At 46.7% G+C, this 16343-nt stretch overlaps 1 non-coding gene across 1 annotated transcript; it reads right to left on the bottom strand.

Annotated features, from left to right (window-relative positions):
* Positions 1-1926: 1926 nt before the first annotated feature.
* On the bottom strand, positions 1927-2008 carry Trnas-gcu (transfer RNA serine (anticodon GCU)). Its single transcript has one exon. It is a non-coding gene; the product is annotated as a tRNA-Ser (tRNA).
* Positions 2009-16343: the final 14335 nt, after the last annotated feature.

Consider the following 16343-nt stretch of genomic DNA (forward strand, 5'->3'; position numbering starts at 1 on the left):
GCCGATGGAGCTGTAGTAGCCACAATTACGCATGCATACGCGTGAGTACAGCCCGCGACTCCGGTGGTGTGGGCGCAGCGCAAGTGAAGCAGCGCTGGTATATATACACAGCCGCGAAAATTTATTTTACATTATATCATAATAATAATAATGATGATGATGACAATGACAATGATACTAATTTTATTTCCCATTCCATGTACACGATGGCGGAAGCAGGCAGTAAGAGTTATTGAACATACCGGTAAGCTTGACAAAGCCGCTAGATTCCACTTTGGCGATGAACAGGAGGCTACTCGTACATAATTTACATTAAATAAAAAGAAAGCATAAGAATTGCGAAATACAGAGCCATCTTTTCAACAATGCATCGATGCGCCCATACATTCTACATACAAAAGGAGAAAAGTGGGGTATAGCTATACACTATCGTCGCGTCATCTTCACCGTCACGAGATCCTGACACTATAAACCGTGAACGTGAGATGAATAAATATACATGCTTTCACATAATTTGACAAGAACACAAACTCTTCTTTAATTCCAAAATAAGAAGTAAGCGAATACCCCCCCCCCCCCCTCCCCCTCCCGTTTTTTTTTTTCGGGTAGTCGCAGCTAACGTCAGCCAAGCTCTGGAAAATAAAATATAGAATGTGCGAGGACGCAACCAATGGCATACTGTCAACAGTGACGTACCGCATCCGGAGGATGTTTTTGTTTTCATAATTGCACTATCGATAATTAGATGAGATTAACTAACCAGCTTTTTAATTACTGAATTGAGGGCGCGAATTTTGATAGAAAAATAACAATTGTTCAGTTGTTTTCGGAGGGCTATGTCTCGTGTAACTTTTTTCCCCGCGTTATAAAGAAAACAACACGCAAAATATGAAAATAGCCTCACGATTACGCGTCCGGTCGCCGTGACACCGGTGGTCCCAGGCGTTACTCGGAAGAATTAATTCTGCTTAACGCCTTTGTCCTCCTCCTCCTCCTCCTCCTCCTCAATGCCGCTGCGCACTGCATTGGCTTCGCACTTCACGCGGAAAAGGCAGCTCGCAATTTGCGGTGACCAACGCAAATACCGATGCCTCGCCACTTTCCCGTGGCCGCCGAACCAGGCATTGAGCAGAGTTAGTTCTTCGGAGTAATGCCTGGGACCGGCTGGTGCGTCGGCGCGTGGACGCGTAAACATGCGGATATTTTCATATTTCGCGTGTTTTCTCTAAATAGCGCAAAAAAAAAAAAATCAGCACTCAGCACCTCGAGTAGCATGTCAGTCGAACAGCCAGGCTAACATCTCCAGCATCGTTATAGCATGTTTCGAGTAACCCCAGCGTGGCCCATACCGAGTGGAATATACCGAGTAACCCCGGGAGCATGTGCACCCAGTGGCCCCATTGACACTTATATTTAGACTGCACTATCTTCGGGATCGGCCCAATAAAGAAGGTTAGAAACACACATATCCAATACGCAAAAAAAAAAGGGGGGGGGGGGCGGCAGGGGAAGGTTACGCGCCAAGAAAGACTTCGTATTTAAAAATGCGCGCGGGTCAATCACTGGAACACGGCGAACGCAAGGAGCGCGTTTAACGTGCTAGCTTTTCGGATTGCTTCGGCTCGGCTTCATTTGTGACTCCAGGCGCGTGAAATGCATTCTCGTTCAGCATCGACATCATTTATTAAAAAGAATTCCTTTTGTCTTTTGATATTTATTTTATAAAAACAAATTCCAAACGCATTCATGTCTACACGCTAATGGCGCTGCGAGCGTTTGCGTCTAGCTTTTTTTGGGATGCAGACCTAATACGTTTTATGCGTCCATAGGCAGCCGCAAGTGGCAGACGTTCCAAATGATTCCCGTCTCCTATACCGTAATCTAAAAAACTCGCAAATGTATTGCAATAATAAGAAAAAAAAACTACGACGAGGGTGGGACTCGAACCCACGCGGGCAGAGCCCAATGGATTAGCAGTCCATCGCCTTAACCACTCGGCCACCTCGCCAAGTCAAGTACCCAGTGGGGTTAGGAGTACCTGTATAAGGTTGGACTCGAACCCACGCTGTCAAAGCACAGTGGTTTAGTACTTCACCACCTTAATCTCTCTGCCACATCAATCCACTGGTCTCAATAAAGTTTCACAAGCACACATCACCAGGGTGCGAGACAACATTCGCAAGCAGCCAGCGGCCTGCCTCCAGCTGTCCTGGATGCTCACTTCTAGCGGTCACTTCCTAGCCCCTCCTGTACGTGACATGCAAGCCTGTTCGCCTGCCGCCAACGAATTCTCTTGGCTGGCCTGACTCTTTCCACGTGGCAGTTTCTCTGGCACAAGGGCCTCATGTCTTTCCTCATGTCAGCCGTGGTATGTAGCAAGACCTCGTCTTTTTCGCACAGCATGTTCACTGTTACGCATTGAGCGCTGCCGGCGTTCCGAAAGCACTGTTGCTGAGGGAGGCCGGTGTCGATACTTCCTTAGTGTCCACCTTGTCCAAAAGCAGCTCGGACGTTACAACCTTCCAGACCTCTTCTCCGCCGACATTCGCCTGGTGCAGCATGTTCTCAAGGTTCAATTCCGCTCTTACCTTAAGAGACACCGGTAAGGTGCTAGACCCTTTGCAGGCAGCGCCTTGAGCGCGGCACATCTTTCTGCTCATGTCAATGACTTTTTCATAACGTTTAGCATTGATTGCTAAACGTCACCACTCGCTGAATAAATCGATATTTTAAAAGAAACTTCAGGAACAGGCGAAACACACCTCTCCTGGAAATCTAGTTTCCCAGCGGCAAGATTGTTCCCCATGGCAGCGCACAGAGCGACTCTATGATTCAGTCCGTCAAGGGGAGTATTGCGCTGGTTCACGCATTCTTTACAGTCAGCAAAGTATGACGTTTAATAATAAATAACAAGTAATGAGCGTGGTAGAACGTACACGTTGGTTATACAGACAGTTCTATATGTTATGTCGCCACGCCCGTTCGCGCTGGCTGCGTGGAAATACGGGGAAGCATAAGAAAGCTTCCCCTCGGCTGAGTCCTTTGATCACGCACAGTTGGTACAGTGGAGGCCACAAGGCGCGAAAGTGGTTCCCAATTGTAGTCTTTGATAGTCGCAGAGTGCTTTGAGGTACTCTCACCGTCGGCTTGTACGATAGTTCTTGGCACCCAAGAGGTATGCCACAAGAAATGTCCCGTTTCCCCTTACTGTTCAATGTTGCTATTTATGGTCTTGCCGAAGCGCTGAAGACAGTGTGCAAGTATCTATCCGTGTCCATATACGCCGATAATATTTGTATTTGCCTCAGCGGTTACCGTCAATAACTGACGCTCACTTACTATATATTGCTATGTTGGCCGTATAGGGAGGCAATGCGCGAGTAAACGCGATGGAGCTGTGCCAGCTGCCGAGGAGGCCTGCGGGGTGTTTTGGTGCGTTCTTGCTGACCTTGAGAGTGAGCGAAATTTATTGAAGCATATATGGCTGTATTGCTTGGCAGCGATAACTATCTTTGTATTATTTCCTGTTGAACACTGGCGATGCGTAATTTTATCAGAAAATGTTGAAAGTATCGCAAGAAAGCAAGTGATTACTTTTCAGGAATTGTGCCACTATTTTTTAAGGCTATAACTGATGAATGAAGTTAGTAACACTTTTGAAGGAAGTAGTTATAATTGTGTTCGGTTACCCTTTTCCTGTAACGAGCGCATTACGAGATACTGGAGTAGCGTGCATGCTCGAAGGCGCTTATACAGACCGCCAGAATCTTGTCGATGCAAGGTAGACTATAAGTTAGCAACCCTGAACATGCGACATATTTCGTTGAAATATCGCGAGAAGACCCAAGTCGTTTTTACTACAGCGTCTAAAGCAGCGACCAGTCGCTTATGGCACATACTTATGCTGGTACGAAAGTGAACGAGAAATCTTTCTAAAGACAACTTCCATGAGACACAAGGCGCACAAGAAGATATAGCTGGTTGGTTAGAATGTATACTGGAGCGCGTGCTTGTCATTAGCACGACTGGCGTAACGCGGCTGACTTTTTCCATCGACCCTAGTGCGGAGAATAATTGCACGCTCATCGATATTCTATTACACAACAATGCCCCCAAACACACCCTGCACAAGTGTGACGTCCCATAAACGCTCTCATTAATGACAAACGGCGTGGTGGGCCGTCTTGCCAAACCCATTCACTTGAGCGATCACTAAGCTAAAGTGCCCACCGATCGAACGCGACGGAAGGAGTTTTGTATGCTCGTAGCAGACGCTCGGCAACTCGTGAGACAACCGGACGCGGCATTGCGGGATTGTTCAATTGCTCGTGACACGCCGAGCGCATTGAGGTCGCCAAGACGACGCTACGCCGTCGGAGCGGTCGTTTTGTTTGACGATGTGGGCCCCGCATTACGATGCCTCTTGTCACGGACTCTGCGCGATAACACAACGCACACAGCATCGTGGGCGTCGTGACGGACAGTGGTGTTGTCTCGGGGAAGACGTACGATCTGTCCACACGTTTGTCCCGCTTATGAGCACGAAGAAGCGTGCTCACGCGTCGAGTACTTTCATTGCACTGCTAAACAGATGACCGGCGAACTGGGCGGTGCGGCCTGTTTGATGTCACCGTAGCTATCAGCGATGGAATGAAGGAAGCCAGGGATTGTTGCAAGCGTTAACGCATGTGAATGGTTCGCAGGGAACAGCGGTAATGGATGCGCGCGCAGCTGGGTACGTCTCCTGCGGAGAAGGCCATCCACATTCATTTGAAAGTATAACCTCTGAAGCTATATCGCGTTGCTGTGTCAGGGCGTCACGTTGAGTGAACCATAAAAAAGCGTCCAAAAAGCGTGTTGAAACTGTAGCTGCATTTTGCAGAGAGCTTTTGTGCCTTCGCATGCAATGAATATCCACGGCTGCTTAGAGTGTATAGCAATATAGTGCAAAGAGAAGAGTGAAATTTTACAACTGCTTGAGTGCTTACCGCAGTCGGTAGCCGCGCGCACCGCATGAAGCCTGCAATACAAAGTGCCTTCCGCGGCATAACTATAGATGGACTGAGGCTGTATGCCTCGAAAATTGTACTTCTCTTTAGCTCCTCGATAAGTACGTAATATACGTGAGTATATTAGATGTGCTGCGATGGGATGGCATAGCCAGATCCTTGCATGGTGAAATTTCTTGTGAACATACGAACTTTCCCTGCTGAACCATGCACCTGTACAAAACAAAGTTGTTTGCGCATCTATAAGCACATATTAGTATATGCCTAAAAGGACCCCCCCCCCCCCCCCCCCCCATTTTGCAATATTTTGTGTCTTGAACACCAGGAATTAACTCACCCCTTTATTTCACGAGTAGGACACGACAGAGGACGCGTGCTATATATTTTACGGATACTCTGCGAGACAAACTAAGAATGTTGTTGTACGCGACAAAACTAGTGACAAGGGAAGAAACATGTGTTATAATCCCGCTGCGGTTTTAACGCCATCTATTTTTCTCTGTTTGTTTCAGCGCAGCTAGTTTACAGAGTGCGTATACGCATTCAGTAAACTGTCCAGGTAAAGAGGTCATCGTTTGTCTTTCTCTTCTTTTTTTTTGTCTCTCTCTCTCACCTCGGCGCGTGATGAGACGCGACGTTCACCCAACGCAATCGAAATCCATGCATACCAGAGGTAAACACAGTGAGCAGTGAATTTTACACATGAAATAAATGTCCTGAACATCCATCAAATTTTGCACAAAAAAAAAAAAAAACACTGAAAACGTGGAACCACGCTAGGCCTAACCAGTGCTAACCCCGACCAGTCCTTGGCTACGTTCTCCACGCCCAGGGGCGTAGCCAGGGGGGGGGGGGGTTCAAACCCCCCCCGATTTTTTTCCCGCAACCCCCCCCCCCCCCCCCCCGCCCCACTTACCCACCCTTTGTTCTCGTCGCTTCGCACTGACATAATTCAAGGAACCGGTGCTATACTATCACAATTTCATTCCTGGGCGCTTCCGTTTGGGTTGGTAATTTACAGCGAATCATTTCTGCATATGGAAAAAAATTGTCACGGTGTTTGTCAAGGCTTTGACACTCTCTGAGGTTTTGGGCGAGAATGTGGCGGCCGCATTCTGAAGCAACAAATGCGGCAGCCGCATTTTAGATGAAGGCGAAAATGCTCGAGGCCCGTTTACTTAGATTTAGGTGCACGTTAAAGACCCCAGGTGGTCGAAATTTCCGGTATACATTTCTGCCGCTTCCCTTCAGGTGCCGGTTAGGCCGCGCTCGCGCAGTCTGCGCGCGAAACGTCTCTTGTTTACGATTGCATGCGCCCCCACGGAAGGCTGGTAGTTACTGTTGTGTTGAATCCCAAACCAGCAATTACGCAAGGCTGGTAGTTGCTGTTGTGTTGTGGAATCCCAAACCAGCAATGTACACACGAAGGGGTTAATGCCAGCAGTGAAATTCCACCGACTCGCAACAGAATGCACGAAACAGACAGCCGACAAGCATGGATTACTGTTGTGCGCAGTACAACGTAAGTAAACTCTTGTTGCAGGCGCTGATAGTTCTCGTCGGAGTTCACGCGTCTTGAGAAATTGATTATGTGCACTATGCACTGAACAAGACCGGAGTTCATTCCTGCATCACTAGTACACCAAACAGTCGAGATTCTGTGAGGTACGAGGCCGCTTCCTGTTTGCACCGGCGTAAGTGAAGCAGAAATGAGTTGCACACACTAGAGCACTGCACGGGCTCGGGATTACCCGAAAGCCTGGGCCCGGCCCGGCCCACGGGCCGGGCCGGGCTGGGTAGAGCAGTTTTTTCACGGGCTCGGGCCGGGCTCGGGCACTGCATGTGCTTTTTGACCCGGGCCCGGGCCGGGCTCGGGCTTTCTGGTGGTGTGCATGTAACGTGCAGCGACTTATCCTCACGCGTCTCGACTCTGAATAGATGTCTTTTTCGGTCTCGGGCCGGGTTCGGGCCGGTTTCGAGCTGGGCTGGGGCCGGGCTCGGGCCTAAGGTAAAGGGGTGGCGGGCCGAGCCAGGCGGGTAACGTAGAAAATTTCCGGGCCCGGGCCGGGCCCGGGTCTCCCCATAAATTTATTGGTCAGGCTTGGGCGGGCAGCCCAACGTAACTGTACCTGTCGTAACGCCCACTGTACCTGTAACGCCCACTGTACCTGTCGTACTTACTGTATTTTACTGAGCTTACTTTACTTTTTACTTAATTTCTTCACAAGCACACGCGAGGCGGGGGGGGGGGGGGGGTCCCATGTCTTTGATACAGATGTATAGAGTCTGCTTAAACTACCGATATTTAATATCGATCACGTCACGTAGAGGAAAGCAGACGCTTGCCCCCCCCCCACCCCCCCCCCCCCCCCCCCCCCCGAAAAAAATTTCTGGCTACGCCCTTTCCACGCCTAAGCTATCGCGTCTACGCCACTACGTTAAGGGATTGTGCGAGGTACGGCGTATTTTGCTACAACTTCCGGTTCGAGACCACTACGCCGTCTATGCCGCGCCGTCACTTCATGCCCATGCTTCACGCGTTTGGTCTTTTATATACTGCGGAACTTTGGTGAAAAACCACAATGCAAGCACCGCTGGGCAGTTCCAAAACGTAGGTGTGAGCTATCGCTCCTTCGTATACTTATGTTGGCGGCCTAAGACTCGTGCATTTTTAAGTGGCAGGCATTTCATGCCCTAACGTGTTTGTGTCGCGTCAAATAGTCATATAACGTTTATCAAGCGCAAACGTTTGTCGAGTGCAAATAAACGTTCGTTAACTTAAGAAGTAGTTTTTAATAGCTGGTAAGTCAACCTAATAAGTGGCTGCTTGTAACGTTTCCCATAATAAACGGTGCAGTCGATCGCTTCGTCTGCTGTTTTGTCTGCAGCGGTGCCCAGCGCGCTCCATGTCGTCGGCTGCTGTGCCTTCGCAGTCTCCCGTTTTTTTTTTTTTTTTTTCGAGACGCATGTCGTGTATAACTGCAGAGACAAAGCACTGATTTAAGTATCTGAAAAGATCGCGAATTATTTTGACGTTAGCTCTCCTGCCTCTTTCGTGCAGCCTCAGTTGCCTTTTCGTTGTACCGGAATGAAGACGGCACTTAATCAATGTGCTGAGGATCCTTGTTGAGTGCACCTGTGTGTATTTAACTGATTGTTAAAAAGGGGGTATTTGTACTGAGAACGTTAGCAGACGAAGTTATTCGCCAAAACACTTGCCTGTGACGAAATGATGTTCACATATTCTGGCTCCTAAGTTCGGCACCCACAGCTCGCTGTTCACGGTCGCTCGTTTGACGGCAACTGCCCATTCACGTTTGTGCGCTTCATTCCATGAAAAACGAAACATTTTTTTTCTTTGACGGAAGAGTTCACCCACCCTAATGCCGAGCAGCCAACCATAATCACGTTGCGGAAGCGTGTTTTCTTCGCGAACAGCGGGAAATCGCACTGTAGAAACCGCTGACAAGGCTGAAGGAAGCAACAGGCGCGCTAACCCTCGAACCGGAAGTCGCTAGCTGACGACATCGTCATTTTGCTATCCACCTATTGGAATGCCGCGCGTCGTGACAAATTCGACATTCTTCCGGAGTCCCTTTCTCGCAGGCCGCGCTGGGGCCATAATCGAGGCTTCTGACATCTCACTACGCGATGCCCCCCCGCCGAGCGAACCCCACACGGAAGCTGTAGCGCGGGACAGCGGAAAAAACGTCGGCTACGCGTGGGCTACGCGCGGTATACCTCGAAGCGGCGTGTGTAGCGGCGACCTTTTGGAAGGTCCGCGGCACCGACGCCGCCAGAAGCGCGGAGGGGGGGGGGGGGGGACGCTGCCGTGGGGGTCAATGTCGTGATTGGGACAGCAGCGGAAGCGGCTTCGCAGGCCCACTCTCGCGCGGGCGCAGAACGCCCCGCGCCAGCGTCTCTTCGCTCGGTGGGACCTCCTGAGGCGCGCGGACTTTGCGCAACCGGCCGGATCGGTCAAGCGCCACCGGCGGGGCCCTAATCACCGGACATCGGCGCTGTGCCGGGAGGAGACCCCGTCTGCAAGCCGTGGCCGAGCTGCTCTCTTCTTGCGCTGGGAACGGATGCGCACCGCCGTCCGACTACAGGCGAGGAAGGAGGAAGAAGTGTCAACGAACGAGGAAACACACAAGAAGCCCGAGAGCCGAAATAGGATAAGACAGAGAGAAAGACAAAAGAGGCGATGGATTACACGTGTGGGACCTCGCGTGCATTAACTTAGCGGCGGAGATCGGCGGATTACGTGCTATCGGGGCCGCGAGGGCGACGGGGAAAAAAGATCGCCTGTAAGAGCGACACAAAAAGTGTCCAAGAACTGCAAGTAACCAAACTCGCTATACGGAGAATGGATTTCATAGGGTAAGCTTACAAGGACTTGCTCCACAACCCCCCATCCTCAAGCCCTCCTCTAACAATACGAAGGCATATATATATATATATATATATATAGGCTATAGCATCAGTGCAACGAACAGCGCTATATATATATATATATATATATATATATGTCGCAACGAGGACTGTGTATCATACTAGATGAAGGTGCACGCCGTGAGACATTCTTTGACCTCAATGAATCGACACCTTCATTTCGTAGTGCTCATGTTTCTGCTAATCTCTCTCTGTTCTTTTTTGTACAAGTGAAAATAGAAAGACGAAAATTTAGCCCGCTTATAATGGTGAAGGCGCCTCTCATGTACGTGTGTCATATGCTCTCAGTAGAGCACGAGCGTATATATTGGATCTTCGTTGTTGTTGTTGTTATTATTATTTTTTAATTTTTTCATTTTTATTTATCACAATACCCACAGCGCCCGTAGGCATTACAGCGGGGGGGGGGGGGGGGGGAGAAGGAAACAAAGAACCAATCAATAAAGCAGGCAAAACAAAACATGTACCCGGAACACTTTCATACTCGCACATACACACAAAAACACTATCTTACTTCAGTGGGCGCATAGAGTTTGAAAATACATCATTGGAAAAAATCGTTGCGACATCGGATGGTAACTTGTTCCATTTACTTATGGTTCTGGGAAAAAATGACATTTTAAATGCTTCAGTTTTGCACGCTATTTCTTTAACCTTATTTTCATGGTCCAGCCGTTCAGAAACGTAATCAGGCTTGGAAAAATATTTCCCGGGGTCTATACCTGTTCGAGAGTGGAATATGTTGTGAAAAAAATTTCAATCTTAGATATTTCCTGCGTTGCTGCAGTGATTCCCAACCGAGGCTTTCTTTTGCTCTTGAAACACTGAAATTCCTGGCATAATTTGAACAAACAAAACGAACGGCTATGCTTTGAATTCTTTCTAAACTGTTTACGTCACGTGCCGACCATGGATCCCACACAGCACACGCATAATCCAGAACAGATCGGACATTTGATTTGTACAATGATTCCTTTGTCTCCAGTGGCAACTTTTTCGCATTTCTGCGCAGGAAACCTAGAACGCGGCATGCTTTAGCTGTGATGGGATCAATGAGACGGCTCCAAGAAAGAACAGGTGTGAAATAAACGCCAAGATGTTTGTGCTCCTGAACTGATAATATCGTGGTTTAATTTAAAGACTAACAGAAGTCATGAGTTGTTCTTTTCCTCGAAAAACGCATATGAACGTTTTTTTTTTCAAGTTAATGAGCATGTGCCACTTGTTGCACCACTCATTTATCTTATACAGGTCATTTTGTAAAACATTGCAGTCATGGGTAGCATGAATAGTCCTGTACAAAACACAGTCATCGGCAAGTAGCCTCATTTGCGATGAAATTCCGGAGCAAATATCATTTATATAGATGAGGAACAAAAGCGGTCCTATGACTGATCCTTGGGGCACGCCAGAAGACACATCAACTTCACGGAATGTCTTGCCATTAAGCACAACTTTCTGTCTTCTTAAATTTATGTATTCTTTTATCCAGTTAACAACCGTGCTGTTTATATTATACATTTGTAATTTTTCTATAAGTAAAGAGTGAGGGACAACATCGTACGTCTTCTTGAAATCTAGAAACAAACAGTCAACAGAAAAACCATTATCCAAAGCTCCTGCTAAATCGTGCGTTAACTCAAGCAACTGTGTTGTACAGGAAAATCCACTACGAAATCCATGCTGCTGGGGGCTGAGCAAAGAGTGCACGTTCATGTGGCTCATAACATTACTGTAGGGCACATGCTCAAGTATCTTACAAGCAACGCCAGTAAGCGAGATAGGCCGGTAATTCAAAACACTACTTCGCGGTCCACCTTCATGCACAGGGACGACATTGGCAAGTTTCCAGTCATCCGGTAAAGAGATTTCTAGTAAAGATTTAGTAAAAATTACGCACAGGTATTTGGACACTTCCCGTGGGCACAAAGAAAGCAGTGCCGGTGACAAAGCATCCGACCCAGTTGCTTTAGACGGATTCAGTGTCTTGAGAACGGCCTCTATTCCTCGTTGGTCGATCATGATATCGTCCATGGGCTCACCCAACACTGCAGGGGTGGATCGCGCCACAGTGTTTTGAGTGTCAACACGAGCAGCATACACAGAACTGAAAACCAGATGAAGCACTCTGCTTTTTCAATGTCGTTATGGACGGTAGCACCATCGCTATCAAGGGCCGGTATTGATAATACATCTTTATTGTTCATTTTAAAGAATTGCCATAGTTCTTTCGGTCTTTTCTGCATGCGCAGGTGGAACGTGCTGAAGTACTTATCTTTGGCTGTCTGCATAGCTGCCTTCATCTCTTCAGTTTTGTTTTCGAGTTTATGTTTAAGCTTCAACGAAGGGTTTTTCTTATAAGCAGCGTAAACGTGCGCTCTCTGCCTGGCCTTACATTTCACGTGTCGCGAACACCACGGCTTACTTTTGCTGCGCCGCGCAGTCATAACCCATGATGGTACATATCTTTCACGCATCTCGAGCAACTTGTTCTTAAATACTTTCCATAGCTCTTCCATATTCATGAATTCAGCCTGTGTCTCAAAACACATCATAGTAGGAATCTAGAGCCAGGGTCATATCACTGACACGTGCTTTTTGATAGCTGTAGATACGCCGTGGACCACTGTTAGCAGCTATTATTATTATTATTATTATTATTATTATTATTATTATTATTATTATTATTATTATTATTATTATTATTATTATTATTATTGGAAGCATGATGGATATATAAGGTAATCACCTTTCTATAACTTATTTCTGTTTGCCCCACGGTAGTTTTCCTTTCTTGCTATCAAAGTGTGATAGCTTTCAACCTTCATCATCATCAGCCTATATTTATGATCACTGCAGGACGAAGACCTCACCCTGTGATCTCCAATTACCCCCGTCTTGCGCTAGCCTATTCCAACTTGCGCCTGCAAATTTCCTAACTTCATCATCCCATCTGGCTTTCTGCCGACCTCGACTGCGCTTCCCTTCTCTTGGTATCCATTCTGTAACCCTAATGGTCCACCAGTTATCCATCCTACGCATTACATGGCCTGCCCAGCTCCATTTCTTCCGCTTAATGTCAACTAGAATATCGGCTATCCCCGTTTGTTCTCTGATCCACACCGCTCTCTTCCTGTCTCTTAACGTTAGGCCTAACATTTTTCGTTCCATCGCTCTTTGTGCGGTCCTTAACTTGTTCTCGAGCTTCTTTGTTAACCTCCAAATTTGTGCCCCATATGTTAGCACCGGTAGAATGCAATGATTGTACACTTTTCTTTTCAGTGACAGTGGTAAGCTCCCAGTCAGGATTTGGCAATGCCTGCCGTATGCACTGCAACCCAATTTTATTCTTCTATAAATTTCTTTCTCATGATCCGGGTCCCCTGTGAGTAATTGACCTAGATAAACGTACTCCTTTACAGACTCAACCTCTACAGTTTTCAACCTTATTGTTCGTAATTCCACATGAGAGTAATTCTGCATCTCTGCTCTAATACCTGGGATAAGAGCATTTTTTGGTACTCCTACGGCAGCCCTTGAGCCCCTTGTGCATGCTCCTGAATGTCAAGGTGGTGCGAGAAATGATGAAAGAAAAGTCAGTACTTCCAAGGCGTCTGTGGAAGTTAAAATGTTGCTCTATGAGGAAACAGAGAACTACTTACCAGAGATACCAGGGTAATACAGGGAACAATGCCAGCATAGTGGTACTTCTGTTGACTACCTCGAAACCCCTTAGTATCGCTCAAATAATTTATTCATATTTACACAACGCTATTTTCTTATTATTTCTTAATACATATGTTATAAAAATAATATCCAGTTTTCCTTGAGGAACAAACTTGTGTCCACGAAAGAGAGTGAAACAAACCTGCAGTTTTCGCCCACTCTCGTATTTTTTCTGACATCCACAAGAAAATAAAAAGAAAAAAAAAACTGCAACAGCCTTAACATTCTGAGGAGTTCAGGGGACACTGATTTCAGTGTGCAGTTGTCAGGTAAATTTTCTGTTCCTTCCGAATGCAAACAAGTGGCATTATTATATTTTCCCGACATGATAATGCAATCGCGATAGCCTTATTATTCTAACAACCCAAATTGAACGCATACGTCTCGTATATGATCCCATATGTTCATATAGTATTATCGGATAGCGGAGTGATTACGGGGCATACTGCTTTTTCTTTCTCCTCCGCCGCCTTGCTCCTCTTCTTTTCTTTTCCTTTCTTATTTTTAGATTAAGGTTATACGCTCACCGCTACAGAGTATTAGCTGCGCGATTATGAAAGTCGGGCGAAAGCACCCGTCATTAAAAGACTGCGAAGCATTTCACCAAGTGATTGAGGTCTGATCGCCCGGTCTACACGCTCACCGAATTATCAAGTATCGCGGTCATCGACTCGTGCTGGCTCGCAGTATATCGCCCTTCGGTCTCTCACATAACGCGTGCACACATCTGTCCGGCAGAATTTTTATATCTCCCACGGACAATCTTCTTTCTTTTTTTTTCTTTTGAATTTGAAGTGACTTACGCGCGTCCAGTGCACCGCGTCGGTTAATCTTTCCCCAGTGCCTCTGTCTTCCTTTCTTTTCTTTTTTTTAATCTTTGGTCTCGAAGGCTGCCACGAGATCCATCACGCGTCTTGAAATGTTCGGCGGCTCTCGAGCGTGCCATTAACCTCGTTGCGAGATTTTATCCCCCACGTGACTGAACGCGGCGCGCACGCATTTGCGTCGAGCGCTTTCAGGGTCTGCCGTCGGCATGTGGTCGTCGGATTGACGCATGCAAGGCCAGGCCCATCAGCGTCTGGCGCTGCCTTTGATCGATAGATGCGAAGCCAGGAAAAAAAAAAAAAAAAAAAAGACGGCATTAAAGAACAATAAAAAACAAACAAACAAATTGCCTAACTACCACAGTCGCTGCTTTTATTTTCTGCTGTCCGAGTATTTTCATCTTTTAGCCCGACTTCCGCCTGCCTTATTACTCATTTTCAAGCGTGCGTAGCAAAGGTTCACCATGGCCTCTCTTGAGGAAATATTACCGCCGCACTATCTATAGTTTTCTTTGCGGATCACAATAAATAAATAAATAAATAAATAAATAAATAAATAAATAAATAAATAAATAAATAAATAAATAAATAAATAAATTGACGTATACGATGGCACTATAAGTTGCGCCATTCCTTTATGCTCTGTACGCGTCACGTAAAAAAAAAAAAAACGCAAAAGAGAGAAAATGAAAAATTCAGCGGCAGCACCTGTACGCTATACGCTAACGTGGCACTATTTTTCGTGATCGACTCTTATTTGATGCGTGTTGCTTTTGTGCTCTCTTTAATGTCTTGAGCGTGAGCGCAGGGCACATCTATATACCCATATACAGTTAACATATTGTGCGCGGGTTACGTGCTTGAATCTTGTTTGTCTAATGCCGGTGTATAGGCACTTTCCCTTAACGTTTTTTCTTATTTGTCTATAAAGCCTTTTTTTTACAGTTTTTTTTTTGTCAGTTCTTGCCACTCGTGCTTGTTTTCCTAGATGAGACAGATTGTGTTTCCCCGGCTGAGATGTTTAGCAAAGCAGGCCCTGCTTTTGGCCAGAATTCCTTTTTTTTTCGCAGCTAATAAACAACGACGTGTGCTGTGAAAAGCAGGCCCCGCTTTTGGCCAGAATTCCTTTTTTTTTCGCAGCTAATAAACAATGACGTGTGCTGTCGAAACGCATAAAAGAAACGAATAACCGAACGTCAAATACGCGTGCTGCAATGCAACGAAGGTAAGAAAACATTATGCGTATCCAACGCACATTTTCGAATCTATAGATGTTTTGATCAACATCTATAAATTTGCCAATTTCATTACCGCGTCTTCGGCTAAACTAAACTGCCACACGCGCGCGTGCTCTCGCGCCCCGGTGCTAATCAATGTGTCACACGCGGCGATAGTCTGACAGAGCTAGTTCGCGTTGTCACTATAGAAGTATACGTCTAATGGGTTACAGCACCGGGCTACTGTGCTAAGGTTCGATACCGCCATCGGGCACGTAATTCAATTAAATTTTTTTTCTAAGTGTGACCTATTCAGCAAGAAATCAGCAGCAGCCACGGTCAGGAAATTTCGGGAGGGTTCGAGAACAAAGGTTCGGTTTAAAAGGAAAGCGAAAGAAAAGCTTGTTTCGTTCGCACCAAATGCATTCACACTGATTCTACGATATCCGTATAGTACGCGTGATTGTGACCTTGATGCAGCGTCTCCGCACCTCGGGACTGAATCCAGGGGTGCTATGCAGGATGCGCCGAGTTTCTCGTTCACCCGAGTTTTACCCGAGTTTGCTCGATGGCAGTCAGTGAACGAAGATAGCAAGGAACGTGCAATAACAGCAGGCAAAAAGAAATGTCGAGATAAATCCGGGTATGACAACGTGAGCGCACCCTGCGCGGCACAGTGCTTCCGCGCTTCAAGCACAGAGGACTGCGCAACAAAACGCGCCAGCGCCGCGTATTGTTATCAACGTACTATCGCAATTTCGGAATACCGTCACTGCCCCGCTGTCTATCTGCACACTTGCCGTGAGCCGCTTGCCACGCCTTTCTCGGGCGCGTCAAGGGCGTGCCTCCTTTTTCGGGCATTATCTTTCTATCCTCCGTCGAATGCGAACAGGGCACATGCGGTGCATTCTTGCACCTATACTTTCCCTCAATCGAATACTTTGAAATACAACAAATAAAATAACCAACATTTTACTTCTTAAAGTATCGTTTTTTTTTTGTTTTGAATGCTGTAAATTTGTGATGACAAACGGACATATAATGAATTATTAAATTTTGTACTTTTTTGCCGCGAGTGGCGACAGTGAGGCGAAAGCTTACAAGCGGATACATTC

The sequence above is a fragment of the Dermacentor silvarum genome, chromosome 1 (genome assembly GCF_013339745.2).
Source record: "Dermacentor silvarum isolate Dsil-2018 chromosome 1, BIME_Dsil_1.4, whole genome shotgun sequence".
NCBI lineage: Eukaryota > Metazoa > Arthropoda > Arachnida > Ixodida > Ixodidae > Dermacentor > Dermacentor silvarum.